The following is a 21,044-nucleotide window of genomic DNA, read 5'->3' as shown; positions in this document are numbered from 1 at the left end:
CTGAAGCCCATCTTGAGACTATTATGCACGCTGAGGAGGAAAGAATGAGGGGCTCCATGAGTAGTCAAGATGGCCAGGGGAACGGTAAGAGGCAAAGGGGTTCTAACTCTCAACAGTCCTAGGGAGCGCATTCGAGGTCTACCTTTCCAGTACCGAGTTCGGGTTCTGAGAGAGGCGGTCAGGGAGACATCACTTGTTACAAATGTGGTCAGTTGGGCCACAAGTCTCCAGCTTGCCTACAGAGGGGAGGAGGGCAGCGAGCAGCTTCATCTTTGGCTCGTTCTCAGGGCCAGAGCTAGGGTAGAGGCCAGCTGCTCACTTGTTATCAGTATGGTCAGGCGGGGCACCTGAAAAGGTTTTTTCCACAATTGGGTGGCACATCTGGTGCGTCTGGTTCGAGGCAGACACAAAGTCACTAGCCAGCTCAGCCAGTTCAGGCCTCGAGGGCCAATCAAGGAGCCTCTTCGACTCAGTCTGTGCAATAGTCTTATGCTTCGAGAGGGGAACAGGTAGATCAGAGACCTTCTAGGCGTGTGTATGCCATTACAGCGCCGGATCTTGTGCCAGCTCCATTAGTAGTGAGAGGTACCTTTTTGTTTTGCAACTCGGTTGCTAATGTGTTAATTGACACGAATGCATCCCACTCTTTTATATCTTCTGCATTTGTTTCTGTTTTGGGATTGGAGTTAGCATAGTTAGCATCTTCTATTTGTGTTATGTCACCTATTGGGGGTGAGGTGGTTCTAAAGCAAGAGTGTCGGGGTTGTGATATAGAGGTCACTGATCATCGGCTTCCCTTTTCTTTTGTGTTGATGGATATGTCTGGGTTTGATGTAATTTTGGGTATGGACTGGTTATCGTCATACCGGTCTATTATAGATTGTTACAGCCAGAGGGTTACTGTATGTACCTTGAGCGGCGAGTGTTTCCATTTCTTGGGAGATCAGGTTAGTAAGGTTTTACCGCCAGTGTATGATCCGCGAAGGCGGAGTGAGCTTAGTTGTCTTCTTGCTAGCTTTATGAGTAGTGAGTGTGATGAGACTCGGACTTAGTTGCCAAGAGTGGTTTGTGGGTACTCGGACTTCATTCTCAAGGATCTTATTAGTTATCACCCCATCAAGAGATCGAGTTCTCTATTGACTTAGTGCCTGGCACGGCACCGATTTCCATGGCACCGTACCGTTTTACCCAGTCGAGTTGAGTGAGTTGAAGATTCAACTCCAGGAGCTACTAGATAAGGGTTTTATTCGCCCTAGTACTTCACCTTGGGGAGCACCGGCCCTCTTTGCTAAGAAGAAAGATGGGGCTTTAAGACTTTGCATTGACTACCGAAAGTTGAACCGGGTTACAATTAAGAATAAGTATCTGATGCCTCGTATAGATGATTTGTTTGATCAATTAAAGGGGTCCCCCTGTTTCTCTAAGATAGACTTGAGATCAAGCTACCATCAGTTGAGAGTCAGGGAAGAAGATATCCCGAAGACAGCATTCCGTACGCGGTATGGCCATTATGAGTTTCTGGTGATGCCTTTTGGGCTAACTAATGCACCAGCTGTGTTCATGGACTTGATGAACCAGATTTTTTGAGAGTTCTTGGATTGCTTTGTGGTCGTCTTTGTGGATGACATTATGATTTACTCACCTTCTGAGAGGGAGCACGAGGAACACTTGTGAGTGGTGCTTGAGTTGCTTACAGTTCATAAGCTGTATGCCAAGTTTGAAAAGTTTGAGTTCTGGCTAAGAGAGGTTAAATTCTTAGGCCACGTGGTATCCAGGAAAGGGGTGCCTGTAGATTCATCCAAGATAAAGGCAGTACAGGATTGGGCACAACCTAAGAACGTTTTCGAGATCCCTAGTTTCTTGGGGTTGGCCAGGTATTACCGTCGGTTTGTGAAAGATTTCTCCAGGCTAGCTTTGCCATTGACTAGATTGACGTGGAAAGGGGTTAAATTTGTGTGGAGTGAGACTTGTGAAAAGTTGTTCCAACAGCTTAAGGTTAGACTTACCACTGCTCCAGTCTTGATTACTCCGAAGAGGGGTTTGGGCTATTCTGTATATTGCGATGCCTCACGAGAGGGTCTGGGTTGTGTATTGATGCAAGAGGGGAAAGTAGTAGCTTATAGCTCGTGACAGTTGAAAACACACGAGAGAAACTACCCTACTCATGATCTAGAGTTAGCAGCTGTGATTTTCGCCTTGAAGATTTGGAGGCACTATCTGTATGGCAAGAGATTTGAAGTATTTTCTGATCACAGAAGTCTGAAGTATCTGTTTACATAGAAAGACTTGAATTTGAGGTAAAGAAAATGGATGGAGTTTATAGAGGATTATGACTTCGAGTTGCATTATCATCCGGGAAAGGCCAATGTTGTAGCCGATGTCCTAAGTAAGAAGTCCATTAGTGATGTAGCTTGTATTGCTATCCGAGAATAGGAGATGTTGGGTGCTCTTGGCGAGTTTGACTTGCATCTGGGTGAGTCAGTTGAGTCTGCAGCCTTGTTTTCTGTAGTTGCACAACCTACACTTGTGAATCGAGTATTAGAGGCACAGAAGGGTGACTTCGAGGTAAAGTCCCTCCAGGAGAAGATCTCCAATGCGAAGGTAGAGAAGGGCTTGACTATGTATCCCGACCTGAGTGTAAGGTACTAAGACCGCTTGTTTGTGTCGGAGTCTTGCCGAGAGGGAGTACTTCGAGAGTTTCACCATTTACGCCTTGCGATGCATCCGGGAGGCACAAAGATGTATCATGATTTGAGTCGCCAGTTTTGGTGGAGGGATATGAAGAAGGATGTAACAGTGTTGTAGACACCCCATTTTTGACCGTCCTCAAGACTTGGACGTCACCGTTTGAGCACTCGGTGATCATCCATGTTTGTGTTCGTCTTGAGTTCCCGGAGGTCTCGGCCGCGCGCCCTGCCTCAAGATCTCTCGACTCGACTGTTTTGTGTTTGGTTTTGCACCAGACACTTGTGTTTTTCCTTTGAGGGGCAATGAATGGCTTGTTGGCCATTCCCACACATCACCGGCCATGTCATGAGGCCATCGGCTGGGTTTTGTTGCCATCGGCCAAATATTTGGTCGGTCGGCACTCTGGATGGTCGATCGGCCATCTTTTTTGGTCAAATAGCATTTTTGGCTGGCCGACCACTGTGCATCTGCTTTCGCAGATATTTTTATGCCAGTTGTGCTAGCTAGCATACACTTTGCTCCCCTCCATACACGTGTATGGAGGGATCTCCCTCTTAACTAGCTTACTTGAGAAGCTTTGCAAGTGTGAGCTCTATAAGAGGGAGCCTCTTCTCCCTCCATTAGGGTTAGACAAAAAAAATACAGAGGGAGCTCTAAGTTAGGGTTAGTTCATAGTTGTAGCTATTCTATCTCTATATGTCTCTCTTTAGTGCATAAATGTGTGTTTTAGTCTTACTATTGCACACAAACACATAGAGTTACACCTTCTCTTGGTTTCTAAGGGGCCAGAGAGCTGTTCTTTGTGTTCTTGAGTAGATTCAAGCTTGAAGAACCAACTGGAACATTGTTTGTGAAGAGGGTCATCAAGGGTAAGAACTTCACCCTTTATTTCCCATTTTTGCATAGCTTTTTAACCAATCTTGCAACTGTTTTTAAACTTTGTACATAACTAATAAAAGTCTTGATTTTGAGTGCTTAACATAGTTGTTTAAGGTTTCTTTGTCGTTTGGGGGTGTTTGACCCCTCTTAGGCCTTGTTTGGCCCTATTTTTGTGCTATTTTGGTGAGCTCCGGGACCACTTTGTTTGGGCCTCCTCACCACTGAAATCTTGAGGGATTTCAGTGGTGAGGATGGTGCCTTAAGGTCCTAAGAAGGAGAGGGCCACCCCTTCTCCATGTTGTCCTTGAAAAGGGCCATTTTAGCCTCATGTGTGAGCACCAGTTTTAAGTGCATTTTGGCCATGTCTTAGTTGTTATTTGTGCTTATTTTGTCATAATATAGCACTATTTTTATTTGGTTTAGACACACCATGCTTACCTTGCATACATGTCTTGTAATGTCATGATTTGCCTTAACATGTGCCTAGCATTTTGCCTATTATGCTTACTTGTTTTGGCCTAGCTTTGTGAAACTTTTGTGCTTGTTTTAGCATACTTAAGTTCTATTTTTGGTTGTTTTGGTCGACCATGACATGCTTAGTATAGCCACCTTGCATTTTGCCTTGTTAGCCTTGGGTGTGTGAGTGTGGAGCATGCTTTACTTGATTTGTTTCAGTGGTTTGGAACCATTTGCCATGTCATTTCAATCCTCATGGTATGCTTGAATGCTTACATCTGATGCCCCTTTAATGTGTTAAGAGGTTGGTGTTTCATACTTCATGTTTGTGCTATTGTGTATGCCTCTAGGATTAGGTCATTTAGATGCCATCTAAGTGGTTCTTAGGGCTTACTTTTGCATGATTTAGGACTGTTTTGGTTCATTTTGGTCATTTGCTTCATGTGTCATATGATCATGTTTTAGGTCCTTGGGCTTGGTTGCATGCCTAGCTTGCATTGGTAGGTTGATTTGGCATCATTTCCTACATGTTCTTAGAGCTTATCATGTATGCCATATGTCCATGGTTATTCCCTTTTAAGTGTGCTTAAAAGATGCTTCTTGATGCTTAAGTGTTTAGGCCTTAACATATGCATGCTTGTGTGTGTTTTGCCTCTCATTTCCATAGCATTTGGCCACTGTTTTGGGCCTAATAGAGAGCTGTCCAAATTTGTGTAAGTCCCTCCTTTGCATGTTGTGGCATGCTCACCTTGTGTGTTGGTTGCATACTTGACTTACCATGTATTGCTGTTGCATGTTTAAGTGACACTTGCATTTGGCACACATTTCCTTGACTAGGTTGCATAACATGTTGCATGTCTTACACACTTGCATGATTAGGTTATATCTTGCATGTTGATCATTAGCATAGTTATTACATGCTTGCATGCTTGCTAGCTTAGGTTGTGTGCCTAGCATACTTGTCTTCATGTTCATATTGCATGCCTAGGTCACATGCCTAGGTTGCATTGCATTGGTATGCATGCCTTGCCTCTTGATCAAGTGATAGAGGTTGGGCCATTTGTTTGTTTAAGTGCATTTCATTCGACATTGAAATGGCACACTTGGTTTCTTGGGCCGTCACGCATTGAAATGCGCGATTGATGGTCTGAGAATCGAGGACCATCATCCTTCGAGTCATAAACATGATAAGGAGTGTGGTTGGTGCAAACATTGCTTGAAATGCATTGTCATGCCATGTTTTGCCCTCTCCTGCTGCCAATATAGGTTTCTACAGGAAGCTTTGGTTGGCCGGCCATCTATACTGCCGACCGACCAAATATTTGTGGCCGAGAGCTCAACAAATGGCCGATGACCATCCGGACATGGTCGGTGAGGTTTCCACTAGGTCGGTGGTGGTCCACAGTGTCCATGGAGCATACCTTGGGAGTTATGCAATTTTCAGAGGAGCAGAGCAGAGGAAACAGAGGCAAACTTGTGCATGGTGGTTGGTTTTCGAGCGGGACCAAGCGCGCATACATTGGGCCCTCTTCCCGAGGCTGCTTTTACTGCTTAATTAGCTTAGTTAATTTGCTTAACTAGCTAATTGTCTGTAATATTTAGTTAGCTTGATAGTTAGTTAAATTGTATTATTCTTTCAGTCCCTCCGAGGGAGGGCAAATTTGTAATAAGTGTGGGTGCGTATGTGCATGTCTTCCAACCCCCATTTCTTTCTCCCTTTTACTTACCTGCTTTGATGGTTAGTACTAGGGCATATTTAATTTAGCATCCTTATGCTATGCATGCGTGCATCATTCATCGGTATTGCATGCACTGGGCTCGGCGCATCATACTAACTGCATAATATTTCAAATCAAACTTGAATACATGTTATCTGTCGTGTCTCACATGCCATTCATAGATTAGCCGAGCCTATTCTAGTGACATTTTGTATGAGATACATTAGCCACCTTAACATGAATTAGCATCATGCATATGATTACTAACTAGTTTACTGTTTTGGCACGGAGTACGATGTAAGTATTTATGCTTTAGCATCTAGCATGAGTGTGAATGTTAACATGATAGCATGCTTACCATGTGGCTATATACTTATGTGATATAACTGCATGAATGCCTGTAGGTGAAGGTTGGATTGTTTGAATTGGGATAATTCATCGAAATCCGTATTTTAGTCTACTCGCGAGTAGCAAAATTCAAACCATTTTCCAAACAAATGGAAATGTGATGCTTTGTTCCGACTTAGGCAATTTAGTCTATACTTGTTTTGCTATACGCATCACATAGTAAATCTAGGCTAATAACCGGAATAAGAACGCATAATGTTTTCAAAACAAGATATCATGGTTAGTAGAGGCCGATCTTCGGATCGGGCGAGAGAGGGTGCTCATAGCTGACCTTCCCCAATCGTACCCAAGTTCCCGAGCCGAGGCAACTTTGGTGATGACGGACACGTGGCCTTAGGCAAACGAGTCAGGGTTTCCTAAATTCCCCCATAAAAAATATTTAGGTGGCGACTCTGTATCTGGCAAAGCAGTCCATGTTTGGCACTTCTTTTCTAAAAATCTGTTTTCCAAAATGATTTGCCGGATTTGGACTCTTTGGTTCAGATTAAGAACCATGATGATTTGAGAGTCCAAACTGTAGTGAGCCCAAAACGAACAGAACGGGGGTCATCCTCCCGGGGCATTTGGGGACGTCTACAAGTGTTTGTATCGAAATGCCTTACTTGTCAGCAAGTGAAGGCCGAACATCAGAGGCCAGCAGGTTTGTTGCAACCCTTGCCTATAGCTGAGTGGAAGTGGGAGCATGTCACGATGGATTTTGTTGTGGATCTTTCGAGGACTCAACGGGATAGTGACGCCATTTAGGTGGCAATTGACCGGTTGACTAAGTCAGCGCATTTTATTCCTATGCGTGTGAAGGATTCGGTAGATCACCTTGCCGACTTGTATATTCAGGACATAGTGAGGTTGCAAAGGGTCCCAGTGTTGATTGTCTCTGATAGAGACCCGTATTTTACTGCTAGGTTGTGGCAGAGTTTGCAGAGTGCCTTGGGTACCAGATTGACTTTTAGCACGGCTTACCATCCTCAAACTGGTGGGCAGTCCGAGCGCGCTATTCAGATCCTTAAGGATATGCTTAGAGGCTGTGTCCTTGATTTTAAAGGGTCGTGGCAGAGACACCTACCCTTAGTAGAGTTTGCCTACAATAACAATTTCCAATCAAGTATTGGCATGGCACCGTTTGAGGCCTTGTATGGCCGACCGTGTAAATCTCCGGTTTGTTGGGGTGATGCATCTATGTTGGGTCTAGAGTTGGTTCAGGAAACGACAGAGAAAGTGGCACTTATCCGTAAGAGACTTGTTACAGCCTAGAGTCGCCAAAAGAGTTATGCCGACCGTAGGAGGAGACCTTTGTCATTTGAGGTGGGTGATCACGTCTTTCTGAAAATATCACCTAGGCAGGTTTTGATGAGGTTTGGGAAGAGTGGGAAGTTTTCCCCTCAGTTTATTGGCCCTTTTGAGATCCTTGAGTGGATTGCGGAGGTTATCTACCGTCTAGCATTGCCGCCGTAATTGTCCGGAGTGCATGACGTGTTTTATGTTAGTATGCTTCGGAAATATGAGCCGGATCCATCACATGTGTTAGATTAGATCGACTTAGAAGTAGATGAGGATGCTTCGTATGAGGAGAGACCGATGAGGGTCTTGGATAAACGGGACCAAGTCTTGCAAGGCAAGACGATTCCCTTGGTCAAAGTATTGTGGAAACATCACGGAGTCGAGGAGGCAACTTGGGAACGTGAATTGGACGTCCGAGAGAAATATCCGGACCTATTTGTTGTTGTTTGAATATAAATTGAAAATTTTGTTTTGTTGATGAACTATAAGAACATTGTATATGTTTTGGATTGTAGAACATTGTAAATGTTCAATATGTTTCAGAAACACAAGTTAAATTTGAACATTGCATATGTTATTTAAGTTTTGGAAATATAAACTTATTATAAACATTGAATATGTTTTGGAAGTATGAGATGTATGTGTTGAAATTTGTTAAATCTCAGAATATGTATATTGGTGATATATGTTGTGGATTTTTCCTCTTGTGAAGAGATGGTATGATAGGTAGATGGATCATGGTAATGAATGTTGAGCTATAATCATGTTGGAAATTGAATAACCTTAATTGTGAAAATTGTATAAAATTTCAAGGATGAAATTCTTTAAGGGGGGGAGGTTATAGCGATCCAGGTTTTACCTCGACCTTTGTTGTGTACTGAACTCGGGTTCCATGGTTGTATGTTGTTGTCTGTATCTTTTTCCATCCTTTGATTCCTTGTATTTGAGTTTTGAAACGTGTTGGGTGAGTTTGGTACAGGTTAGTGTTGAATTGGTGCAAATGGTTGCTGTCCAGGTTTTGGCTTCTTCGCTCGAGCGAGGCTTTTTGCACTCGAGCGAGCCTTAGGTATTTGCTTCTTCGCTCAAGCGAAAATTCTTGCACTCAAGCGAGGATTGAGGGTCTTTAGGTTTCTTTTCAGACGCAGCTTTCGCTCGAGCAAGCTTTCTTACGCTCAAGCGAGGTCTGTGTTATTTTTCCTTTCGCTCGAGCGAGCATTCTTGCGCTCGATCGTGCGTCTGCGTCTCTAAAAGACCTGAAGGTTGGTATTCTTCGCTCGAGCGACACTTCTTGCGCTCGAGCGAGCTCTGTGTTTCTTCGCTCGAACGAGCATTCTTGCGCTCAAGCATGCTTCTGCGTTGTAGACTTGAAGCTTTGCATTGTTTGCTCGAGCGACGCTTCTTGCGCTCGAGCGAGGTTCTTTTGTGTTTGGTCGCTCGAGCGACTCCTTCGCTTGAGCGAGCCCCGTATATATCAGTTCACAGCAGCGTGATTTTACATCACTTTTTGATTTCCTTTTCACTTCAAACCCTAATCCGGCTACCTCTCTCTCTAAGACTCCCTCTCTCTCTACAAATACTTCATGTTCTAGAGTCTTTCTTCCCTACTTCCTTTGTTAAAAAGGTAGAGTATCGCATGGGCTACATTTTGATCCGAAAAAGTGCTAGTTTGGAGCATCTTTGGGTTTCTCTCTTCTTCTCCTTTGAGCTTCTCCATTTGAGGTAGGGATAATCTACACATTAATATGAGCTTTAACATAAATATTTGTCATTTTGTATAAATGGTTGGTTAGGTTGAAGTTAGGGTTTTGAGTTTGAAATAGTAAAAGAGGGGTCTTCTATTTTGGGCTCCATATGTATGTGAGGTCTTGAAAATGGCGTTGTTAATGTTTAGTGGGTGAAATTTGGCCTTGGGTGCAATATTTGAGAAAGGAGGAAAATGTCCTAATTGGAATTATATAAACTATGTGTATAATTAATGAAATCAATTGTGGAAATATGAAATTGGTTTGGAAATTGTGAAATTTGGGAAAATTGTGATTAAATGGTGTAATTGGATTAATAAATTACTCATCTAAGGAAAAGTTGATAAATTATCTGTTTGATAGGTTTATTTACCTATTTAGAAATAACTGTTTTGGGATATCGGTGGAAGATAGCCATGATTGTTGTAGAAACTGCATGATGATTAGGTAAATTGAAACTAATCAATTGGAATATGTCATTGAATATAACGGTTGGATGTAAACATTGTATATGTGATTGGATTGGTCATTGTATATGACAACGTATTTAAATACATTATATATGTATCTTTGTTTGGGAGGAGATAGGGGATGGACTCCATGGATAATTAAGTTGGCCGGAGTGTCCAGGGTGAAAGACCCGAAATCTTATTTATATTTGGGTGCCAGTTCCCTCGGACGTAGTTTCGTAAAATGGCAAGTGAATGGAGGTGTACGAATGCTTTTTATGATTGAAGTGTTGTTATATGAGTTGTAATCTCATTTTGAATTGTTTGGATAAACGAACCATGTCAATTGAATTGGAAATATAAATGAAAGTGGACTTATTATGAGATAAATGTTGATTGGTTATGGAAATGGTGTAAGTTGGTTTATAAGTGTTAAACATTTATCGGATGTTAATGTTTTAGTTAATTCTCATATACTATTTAGCATATCTCTACTGGGCTTTGGCTCACCCTACTTGGGACACCATTTTTCAGGTACAGGAGACATGCCGCCTCCAAGGTCTTAGCTTGGATGGTTTAGGAGTTGAAGACTCCGTTTTGTTTTTCTGTTTTGATGTTAAATGTATATTCAAGCCAAGAGCTTTCTATGTATAGAGCTAGGCCTCTTCTTTTGTTGTAACCAAGTGACAACTTGGAAAGATGTGAGCTCGTAGGGCACTAATTCTGTTGTAAACATTTGGAATCTATATGAAATACCCTTTTGTAATATTAACTCTGACGAATGGCAATGTAATTTATCTATCATGTTTATAGACCTATTGAATGATTTGTTTATGTATTATTTTGAGGGCGTTACAATAATAGACACAAATGCATATATATATACATACATTTTCGACTCCTATCTCTAAATCTCCCATCTCTCTGATCTCTTTTGCAATGGCTCCATTTAGTCTTCATCAATATTGAAGGGGGTTTAGGGCTGCCACTGTTGATGACTATTGGGACAGCGGAGAGAGAGGGAGAGGAAGAGAGAAGATGAAGAGAGTAATAGGGGTTTGGGGTTTGGTCGCTGGCAAAGGTTGGGCTCCAACAGGAAAGCACGAGATTGGGCTCCGATGGAGGGAGAGAGATAGAGAGGTGTGTTCAAATTTTGAAATCAGAAAGAGATGAGAGGAGTGTGGGTGAGAGAGAGAGAGAAAGAAATAGAGGTGTTGAAAATGTAAGGTGATTACATTTTGGATTGAATTTTTAGCCGTTAGATTGATATCAATCTAATGGTTCATATTTTGACAAAGGGGCAAAAGTCCAAAAAAAAAAAAAAAATGAGCTATTTTGTTATATAGATATTATACCATTAGCGACTAAATATTTTCAGTCGCCAATTAATTTTATAAATTCCTTAAAAATTTGAAATGTCTCCCTCCAAATATTTTAGTTATTCGGCGACTAGATGGTTTTAGCAGCCAAAACTCAATATATATGGCAACTAAAATATTTTTTTTTGTCGCTGAAAATATGTTTTTGGCGACCAACAGATAAAAAATAATTTTTTTATTTTTCATTCAGTGACTAAATGGGTTTAGTAGCCAAAACTCAATATACGGTGACTAAAATATTTTTTTGTCGCTAAAAATAAGTTTTTGGCTACCAAACTTTTGGTCGCCAAAGATAAAAAATAATTTTTAATTTTACATTCGGCGACTAAATGGTTTTAGAAGCCAAAACTCAATATTCGGTGACTAAAATATTTTTTTTTTGTCACCAATTCTGGTATTTTTAGCGACTAAATTTTTTTTAATCGCCAATAATAAATATACCCGACTAAAAAAAAATTAGTAGCTAAATATTATATTTTTGCCGACTAAAAAAAATTTTGGTCGCCAATTCCACAACTTTTGATGACTAAATTTTTTTTAATCTCCAATTTTGGTCACCAAAGGTGCATTTTGTTATAGTGAACCCAACTTTTGGACTATTTAGCAAATTATACATTGTAAATTTGTCACAATTCACCTAAATTTCTTACATAATTTCCAAAAGCACTCCACACTAATTAATTCACAAACCAAACTAAATGGGGACTAAAAAACATTTTGGTCGTCAATTTCACAACTTTTGGTGACTAAATTTTTTTTAATCTCCAATTTTGGTCACCAAATGTGCATTTTGTTATAGTGAACCCAACTTTTGGAGTATTTAGGAAATTCTACATTGTAAATTTGTCACAATTAACCTAAATTTCTTACATAATTTCCAAAAACACTCCACACTAATTAACTCACAAACCAAACTAAATGGCAAAATAGAAAATTTAAAAACTAGTTAAAGGGCAAAATAGGATATAAAATAAAAGCCTCATTAACCAAAGCTACTCTCATTAGTTGACAAAGTGGCGTGCAGTTGATGCTTGATACAATTAATTTAAATTTCAGTACTAATTTTGTTTGAAAATATATATAAAAATATTGTGTTATTCTATAATTTTTAGTACTATGATTTTTCCATTATAAATGTGAAAAAAAGTTGTAGAAGTCCAAACAGATGGATTAAATTCTTAACTTTACTCATTATTGTTAAATTATAAATATGTTGCAATAATTAGTTGGTAATGTTTATACCTTTTATCTTTGTATTAAATATATATTACAGTTAGAAATTATTCTACTAATAAAATTTCAAAATTAAAAATTCAATTTTTAAAGTTTTAATTATATATTAATAAAAAATTGTAATTATTTACTTGCAAATATTTTTTAATTCTCTGAACAACAACAACAACAACAACAACAAAATGGTCATTATTTTTTATTTTTTATTTTTTTAAATGTAATCATGTACTTTAGTTTATATCATTTGATTTTTTTTTTTTTTATCAACTCTGGTTTATTTCATTAATTTTGTTTTTACCAACTTTGGTTTGAAGACATTTGCTCATCCATTTTAGATAGGTCTTTCCTTCTTTTATTTGTGATTATTTGGAATTATCAGACACTTTGTGTCTCATTTGTAATTGTTTGTAAACTCTTAGGGTGGGTTTGTTTGGACGGACTGGATAAGGGGGATTGTAATCCATCGGACTATTGGTCCTGGGATACATTGTCCCGAGACTATTTGATTGGACTAAATTTGTATCCTATGTTTGTTTAGTCATGGGATTAGAGGTCTGGATTGAACTATTCTATTAAATCTCATGTTTGTTTGGGATATTATAGAGAAGGATAAATGTTCAAAAGACTATTTTATCCTTATAATTTATAATTTTTATTTAATATATAATTTTAAATTTGTAATCTATAATTTTTAATTTAACAACACTAAAAAAATTTAATTTATAAGGCCATAATTTTTAATTTATTATTTTCAATTAAATTAAATTTATAATTTATATTTTTTATTTAATATATAATTTTAAATTAACGATAATAAAAAAATAATTTTATTTAATATATAAATTAAATTTTCAACAACAGTAAAAAAATTTAAGTTATAAGACCATAATTTATAATTTATTATTTTTAAATAAATTTAATTTATATTTTATATTTTTTATTTAATATATAATTTTAAATTAACAACACTAAAAAAATAATTTTATTTAATATGTAAATTTAATTTTTTAACAACACTAAAAAAAATTAATTTATAAGGCCATAATTTTTAATTTATTATTTTTAATTAAATTTAATTTATAATTTATAATTTAAATTTTTTATTTAATATATAATTTTAAATTAACAACACTAAAAAAATAATTTATAAATGTTCAAAAGACTATTTTACCCTTTTCTAATTGTTTACGAAGTAATAGCAAGAAGGGTAAAATGGATATTTCACAAAATAATCTCATGGGATACCAATCTCATGGTTTCTATCCCCCCCATAGGATAGGATAGTCCCATATTTGTGGGACTAATAGTCCTGGGGGACTATTAGTCTGGAGCAAAATTTTTTAAACAAACAATGGACTATTAGTCCGGTGGGACTAATAGTCCAATCCCACACCCTTATCCCTCAAAACAAACATGCTCTAAGTTTGTTATAGTTACAGAGTCTGTTAGGGTCCGTTTGGCAAGAGCTAAACGGGGCTTTTTTGACTATTTTAGCCACAAAAGACAAAAATAGTCTATTTTAGTCACAAAAAACAAAATATCACATCCAACCCATAATCATTACATTCTTCTCTCGCAAAAAAGTCAAAAAAGTCAAAAAGCCAAAAAGTCCTTCCCAAACCAAACTTTTTAGCCCAGGCTAAAATAACCAAAAAAGTCAAAAAACCAACTCACTTCCCAAACGGAGACTTAGTAGAAATTACAAGAGGATGTGAATTTGTTACAAGCAAATGATCTTATATAATCAGACTACAAGCTTGTGTTGTTCCCTCAACATTCATACCAATAGCTGACTTACAACTGTCATACATAGCAGCCTTAGCAGGTCTCCTATTGAAAAATGATTTAGACCTCTAAAAAAAGAGCTCTAATGGAGCTCTAATTTGTCTTTTTCTTCCTCCTTTATTGTCTTTTACTTCACTACTTTTTTTTATTATTATTATTATTCATAGACAGCTCATTAGAGCTGTACTGCAGCAGCTCTAATTAGAGCTCTGCAGCAGCTCTGGTCTCCTATTTTCACCTGGAGAGAACCTCCAGACCTCATGACTTATACTAGCTGCTGTAGATGTAGTTGTAGAAGCTGCTATAGATGCTGTTGTAGCTGAAGGTGTAGCAGATGTAGTAGATGTAACTGTAGAAGCAGCTGTAGCTGGAGCTGCTGGAGGAAGTACACACTAATCATATTTATCAAATTTTATAAGTAAGGTTGAAAAATCTAAATTTATTTGGCATGGACTTTTTTGTGTTAGGATTTTAATCTTGTTTGGTTTTAAGTTTTTTTGTTTTTTTGAATTTTGTGAAAAAAAAAAAGTATAATGATTATGGTATAAATGTGATATGTTATTTTATTGACTTATATAGCTAATTTTATTTTTTTTTGTACTTTTTTGGATTTTGTTTTCTTCTTATTTGTTTGAACTCTTTTTGGTTTGAATTTTTTAGATTAAGTTTTTTGGTTTTCGTATTTTTTGTTTTTAGTGAATATTTTTAAAATCTTAAACATTTTTTTTTTTACTTTTTTAGATGCACCTATTTAGATGTATCCAGGCTTGGTTTGAGAAGTAGGTTAGTTTTTTGGCTTTTTTGACTATTTTAGCATGGGGGCTAAAAAGGCTGGTTTGGAAAGAACTTTTAGCTTTTTTGACTTTTTTTGATTTGTTTGTGAAAAATAGAATGTAATGATTTTAGGTTGAATGTTATGTTTTGTCTTATTAGGACTAAAAAGCCTATTTTATTTTTTGTGGCTATTTTAGCCCCAAAATTACTTCCCAAACAATGCCCTAAAAGTAGAAAATTTGAGAAAAAATATTTTAAAAAATTAATAAATACATAAAAATATCAAAAAATGTACTGAGTTTTTGTATTTTTTTTTTATGTTTTTGGTATTTAGTGAATTTTTAAAAGATTTTTTTCACAATTTTTTTCTTTTTAGGTATATTTATGTTAGATATGTCTAAAATTAAAAAAAAAAATTGCTTACGATATTAAAAAAAATTCAGTAAAAATAAAAAAAAAAACACGAAAAACAAGAAAATAGAATTTTTTAGAAAGTATTTTGAAAAACTCTAACCAAGGTAAGTGATTAATATTATAAAAGTCATCATGTTTTCAAAATTAACATACTTTTTGTAAAACCTACGAAATTGTCAATTCTCAATTCCATAGTCATCTTCTTCTTTTTTTCTTCTTCCTTTTCTTAAGACTATATTAATTGTGTGAGTAATTTTCTGACCACACTGCCCGTTTAGTAATCAATTAGTGAGCACTGGCAGAATAAATGGCTTTAGTTAACCTGTAACAGAAAAAAAAGACTCCGGCGATGGCTCTTCCACTCAAGGGCACTCCGACGATCAAGTCAGTATATCTCTCAAAGATAATCAAGTGCTAAACTCACTGTTCAAAGCATAAATTGCGTACCTTAGACCCACGGGGGTGCCTCTCTTTTATAGTTTACTTAATCCTAGTCCCACTAGAAGCTTCACTTCTATGGACTCCAATTTAGTACTTACTTTGGACTCCTCAAGAGATAAAGATAAACTCTCTAAGAGCTTTATCCTTATCTTGGCTAAATCTCCTCTTTATTCTAGGACTCTTGTCCCTTATCTTTTATCCTCTTATCTCGGATTCCGATATCTTCGGAGATAACCTCGGCCTTGCCGAGATCACCTCGGCGTCACGACCAGGACACGTGGCACCTAGGCTGACACGTCGGCATCACCATGCCACGTGTTGGTATTCAGAAAATATATCCCCACAACTGCCCCCTAGGTTCTATTACCTCGGCATTCTGAGGTGATGGAACCTATTCCGTTTTTCCAGTACGTCGGTTTTCAGTATCTCAACCGAGATCATTATTTTGGCCGATATCCTTTTATTGAAGAACAAGAATTTCAAGAAGCCTTCCACGCGTATGAGCTGTCATACACCATAATTCAACCGTTTTTAACCACGCGTTTCTTTCTTACTGGCTCGTACCTGTGATGCGCCCATAAGTCGTCTCTTTCTCACGTGCGCCGTCTGACGTATACGTTCTTCTAGGCGTATTGATTATTTTTTGCCGCCGTTTTTATTTTTGACAAAACCTTTCCCCCTTTCTTCATTTTTCTACTTTTGCATCTGATTTCTCTTGCTTTTTCTCTCTCTAAACTCTTTCTTTCGAATCCGCCATTGCTCAAGCTCCAAGCTCTGCAATTGTCTTCCGTTCTCCCTTCCTGTGAAGCTTTCGTCGTTCTCGTTACATTTGTAACTGTCGTCTGACTTCGGCAATCTTTATACCGGCTTCACTCTTTTCTAGTAAGCTACTGTTCCTTTCGTTTTCAATTCTGTTGATATTCTTCATTACTTGTTGCCTTTACTGCATCTGTTGAAACTTTTAATTTGCGATTCATACACCTGACTGTGTCCTTCCCATGATTTTGCCCTTGCCCATATCTTGAACACACGCATTGTTTCACTACTTCCCTGTATCTTTGTCACTAATCTTGGCCCTGTATTTCTTGTATTCTTTATGCTCTTGATAAACCATCTCTATTCTTGATTCTGAAATTCTATTCTTGCTTTCTGTTTTTTGTGTCTTTTCCAGATCTGTGCCTTTGATCCTCATCTCCATAGTTTTAGGTTTGGGATTTGTTTGTAGAACCCACGATTTAGGGCAAAACTGAAACATTCCTTACAAATTTATGTACCAGCCCAAACCTAGGTTTTTGCCGAGGTCCCATCAATAAGAAACATCTTCTTTCTGAATTTCAACCATTCTAATTCAGGCCGATATCATGGGTATGTGGAGACATAGGGTAGATACCCCGACCAAACTTGAGTACTTTAGGCAAGAGTTCTCTATCCCTACCGATGTCCATCTAAGGCTGGCTAGGGATGATGACTCCATCATGCCTACAGAAAACTCATGCCCTTTCCCATTGTAGCTTTTACTGAGTGCGGACTCCGGCTCCCACTCAATATCCTTTTTCGCGAGATTCTTCACTATTATAAGTTGAACCCCATGCAACTGGCAATCAACTCCTATCGAGTGATCTTTGGTGTCATAGCCTTAGCTAAATAGGAAAACGCTAGGATCACCCTAGCCGATATCCAGTATTGCTATACCATGTGTGCCCTTAATTTGAAAGAAAAAGGCTACATTTATTACCTTAAGCCGAGGTCTACAGAATTCAAAATCGTAGCCGACCTCCCAGACTCCAACAAGGGGGCTGGAGATGACTATCTCATTACCTCGGGAAATTGGGAGTTTGCTCCAGACGAGGACATCCATCTCTACCCTCTTCCCCGATCAGTTTTAGAGGGCAAGGGTAAGAGCCCAGTATTCAGTTTTTCCTGTTTTCTTTCAAAATCTTAAATATTGTGTCTGTTTCTGACGTCTGTTCTTCTTGCAGCTGTTCGTCAGCTACCGAAAAATTTTTGCCAATCCTTTGTCCCTAGCAAGGACTTGAAGAAACTTCTAGACTTGCCAGTCCATAAAAGGAAAGCGCCTGTGCTTCTCAATTTCATTCCATCATACAAGTCAACTTTGCCCGACGTTCCCAAAAGGAGGAAGAAAAGCCTTTCTCCACCCTCTGCTACAACTCCGTTGACTGCATCTACATCACGAACAGATCAAGGATCAACATCTGATCCAGCTGATCAACCATCAACTTCGGCACCATACCTGGTCCCAATATCAGAACGAAAACATCGGCGACGACTTGTCCTTACTGCCGAGATGGGTCGCCCTAAGCCTATTGCAAAAGATCTTTTGGCCAGTATTCCATCATCTGTTAATGAGCAGCCAGCACAAACCCAACCTCCATCGAAGCCGAAAAGAATAAAGAAGGCTCAACCAAGGGCTAAGATAGCTCTGGTCGAATCTGAAGATACCTTGCCGATCTCAAAGTTGGCTTATCTCAGCCTTCTGCTGGAAAAAGGCGCTCTGAGTCTTAACCACAAGAATCCCCAAAACCAAAAAAACTGAGGTCTTCTTCTGTAACAACTTCGGGATCAAAAAAACCCGATGCCCCATGGGCCCCCACAATTGCTCTATAAGACAAGCCTGTCATGGCAAGTGATAGCGCCGATGATATAAACGTCGGCGTCACACTCAGTACCGCTCTGCTTCTTCCAGGCGATCTGGAGCGACACGCCCAGTACAGTGAGTATGAGAACTACGCTTTAATGCTTCAGCACTCTGTTCAGGTAAATGTCTTCTATGTGGTAACTTTCTTCTTTCCTTCCCTTTATTTCATACTTTGAATATTCTCTAATACCTCTGTTTTCTTTTAGGCCATCCAACATGCCCACTCTTTCTCAATACAATCTTTTGAGAATCGGGAGAGGCTTGTCGAGATGAAGAGGGAGTTCTTTTCCCTCCAAAAGACTAACAAAGGCTTACAAGCAAAGATAAAAAAAATTGGAGGACCAAGCCGAGGCTGCAATCAAAGCTCAGAACAATGCCGAAGAGAAGGCTGCGCCTGTTGAGGCTATCAAAAAAGTGGCTGAATCTCAAAAGAGAGAAGCTGAGGAAAGAATGGTCCAAGCCGAAAAGGAGCTTCAAGAAGCCCTGGCCACCAAGGATGCCGAAAATAAAAGAAGCTGATGAAAAGGCGTACACTCAAGGCATGGCCGACGTTACTGAGGCCTATGAACTTCAAGTGAAGTAGGCATGCAACAAGGGTTTCACCCTTGGTTAGATGTCTCTTCTGAAAAAACTCAATGTCCCAGAGGACTCACCGTTGAGGAAAGCCGATGCTATCCCTCTTCCATTCCCTCCAGCTCAACCTTCAAATCAAGACGTCGGTGAATCTGAGTCTGAGGATGGTGACGAGGAAGAGGATGAGGCTTTGGTGAGAAAACCCAAAGATGTCGATGGGGCCAAGTCCCCTCTTCAAAATGAGCAAGTCCTGGACTTGACTCAAGATGAAGAGGGCGGTGGAGTTGTCAAAGAAACTACCCTGGAGCAGGCATCCTCCGGCGTTCCTATAGCCGACAAAAGAATTGACGAAACCCTTGCCCAGATTGATGTTGAGATCGCGGAGGAGAAGGCGGCCATGGTAGCTCTTTCAGAACCTTCCGAGGTCCAAACCCAAGTTGCTGTTGATGCTGATGAAGCTTAATTTTCATGTTTTTCCTATTTTGTCTTTTGTACTGTTTTGTTTCCTTAGACAATGTAAGCTTTTTCATATGGCCGATGTTCCCCTGTTTCAACTGAATGCTTAACACAACTTTCCTTCAGTGAATGCTTGTATCTTTGTCTTCTTCTAACTGCTCTTGCATGATTATATACTTAGAATATTTTTCATGTCTTATGTACCCTTCCTTCTTTGTGCAATCTTCTCGGGGTGACACACCTCGGATAGACAAATTTCTTGTAAACTTTTAACAGATGTTGAACATCATACTGGTTTAACTTAACTTGTAAATTGTTCACAAATTTTAACAAGTGTTAAGTAATGATTTTGGCTTAACTTCAACTTGTAAATTGTCCATCAATTTCAACAAGTGAAGATAAACAATAATCTCGGCTTAACTTCAACTAGTAAATCGCTACAAATTTCAACAAGCGTTAAGCATTACTTCGGTTTAACTTCAACTTGTAAATTGCTACAAATTTCAACAAGTGAAGATAAACAATAATTTCGGCTTAACTTCAACTTGTAAATTGCTACAAATTTCAACAAGCGTTAAGCATTACTTCGATTTAACTTCAACTTGTAAATTGCTACAAATTTCAACAAGTGAAGATAAACAATAATCTCGGCTTAACTTCAACTTGTAAATTGCTACCAATTTCAACAAGCGTTAAGCATTACTTCGGTTTAACTTCAATTTGTAAATTGCTACAAATTTCAACAAGCGTTAAGCATTTGTATCTTCTCTCTGCCCCCAATGTGAACCTACGTTCCACTTGGGTTCTCATTATTCAGAAACAACATTATGCATCTTTTATCAACTCACAAGTCTTGGAAAATTCTGCTAAGATTTTATTGATGACGTCGGCAAAAAGAAAAAAAAATAACAAGGAACAGCTAATGATAGAAAATTTTCAAATTACAAGTGTTCCAGGGTCTTGGCAATGTTTGCCCTCATTATCTTCAAGCCGGTATGCTCCATTGCCTAATACCGAAGTAATTCTGTAGTGTCCTTCCCAGTTTGGGCCAAGTTTGCCCTCTCTGGGATCCTTCTTGTTGCTAACAACTTTTCTTAGGACTAGGTCGCCGACTTGAAAATCCCTTGGATTGACCTTCTTATTGTAAGCTCTAGCAAGCTGCTACTGGTACGCTGCGAGCTGCATTGCAGCTTTCTCCCTTCTTTCTTCTAAGAGATCCAGATCTCGGGCTAGAAGTATGTCATTAGTCCCATTCTCTACTCCGTGGGTTCTGATCCCTGGGATGCCTATCTCCAGTGGGATGACTGCTTCTATGCCGTAGGCCATGGCAAAGGGGGTTTCCCCTGTTGATCTTCTCGGCACAGTCCGATATGCCTAGAGTACATTGGGCTACTCGTCTACCCACTTTCCTTTTGCTGCCTGCAGCCTCTTCTTTATCCCATCCAAAATTACTTTGTTGGGAGCTTCTGCTTGCCCATTGCTTTGGGGAAAACTTGGTGTTGAAAAGTAATTCTTTATCTTGAATTTCGCACAGAAGTTCTTGATGAGTTTGCTGTCAAATTGCGTTTCGTTGTCAGCAACTATTGCTCTTGGAATGCCAAATATGGTGATGATGTTTCTCCATATGAAGTTCTTGATGTCCATATCTCGGATTTTGGCAAGAGGTTCTGCATCTATCCACTTCGTGAAGTAATCTATTGCTACCAGCAAGTACT

This window comes from Camellia sinensis, chromosome 9, assembly GCF_055761805.1.
Source record: "Camellia sinensis isolate YWXY chromosome 9, ASM5576180v1, whole genome shotgun sequence".
NCBI classification, from domain to species: domain Eukaryota; kingdom Viridiplantae; phylum Streptophyta; class Magnoliopsida; order Ericales; family Theaceae; genus Camellia; species Camellia sinensis.
The sequence above is the reverse complement of the archived record's forward strand: the minus strand, read 5'-3'. Positions refer to the sequence as shown.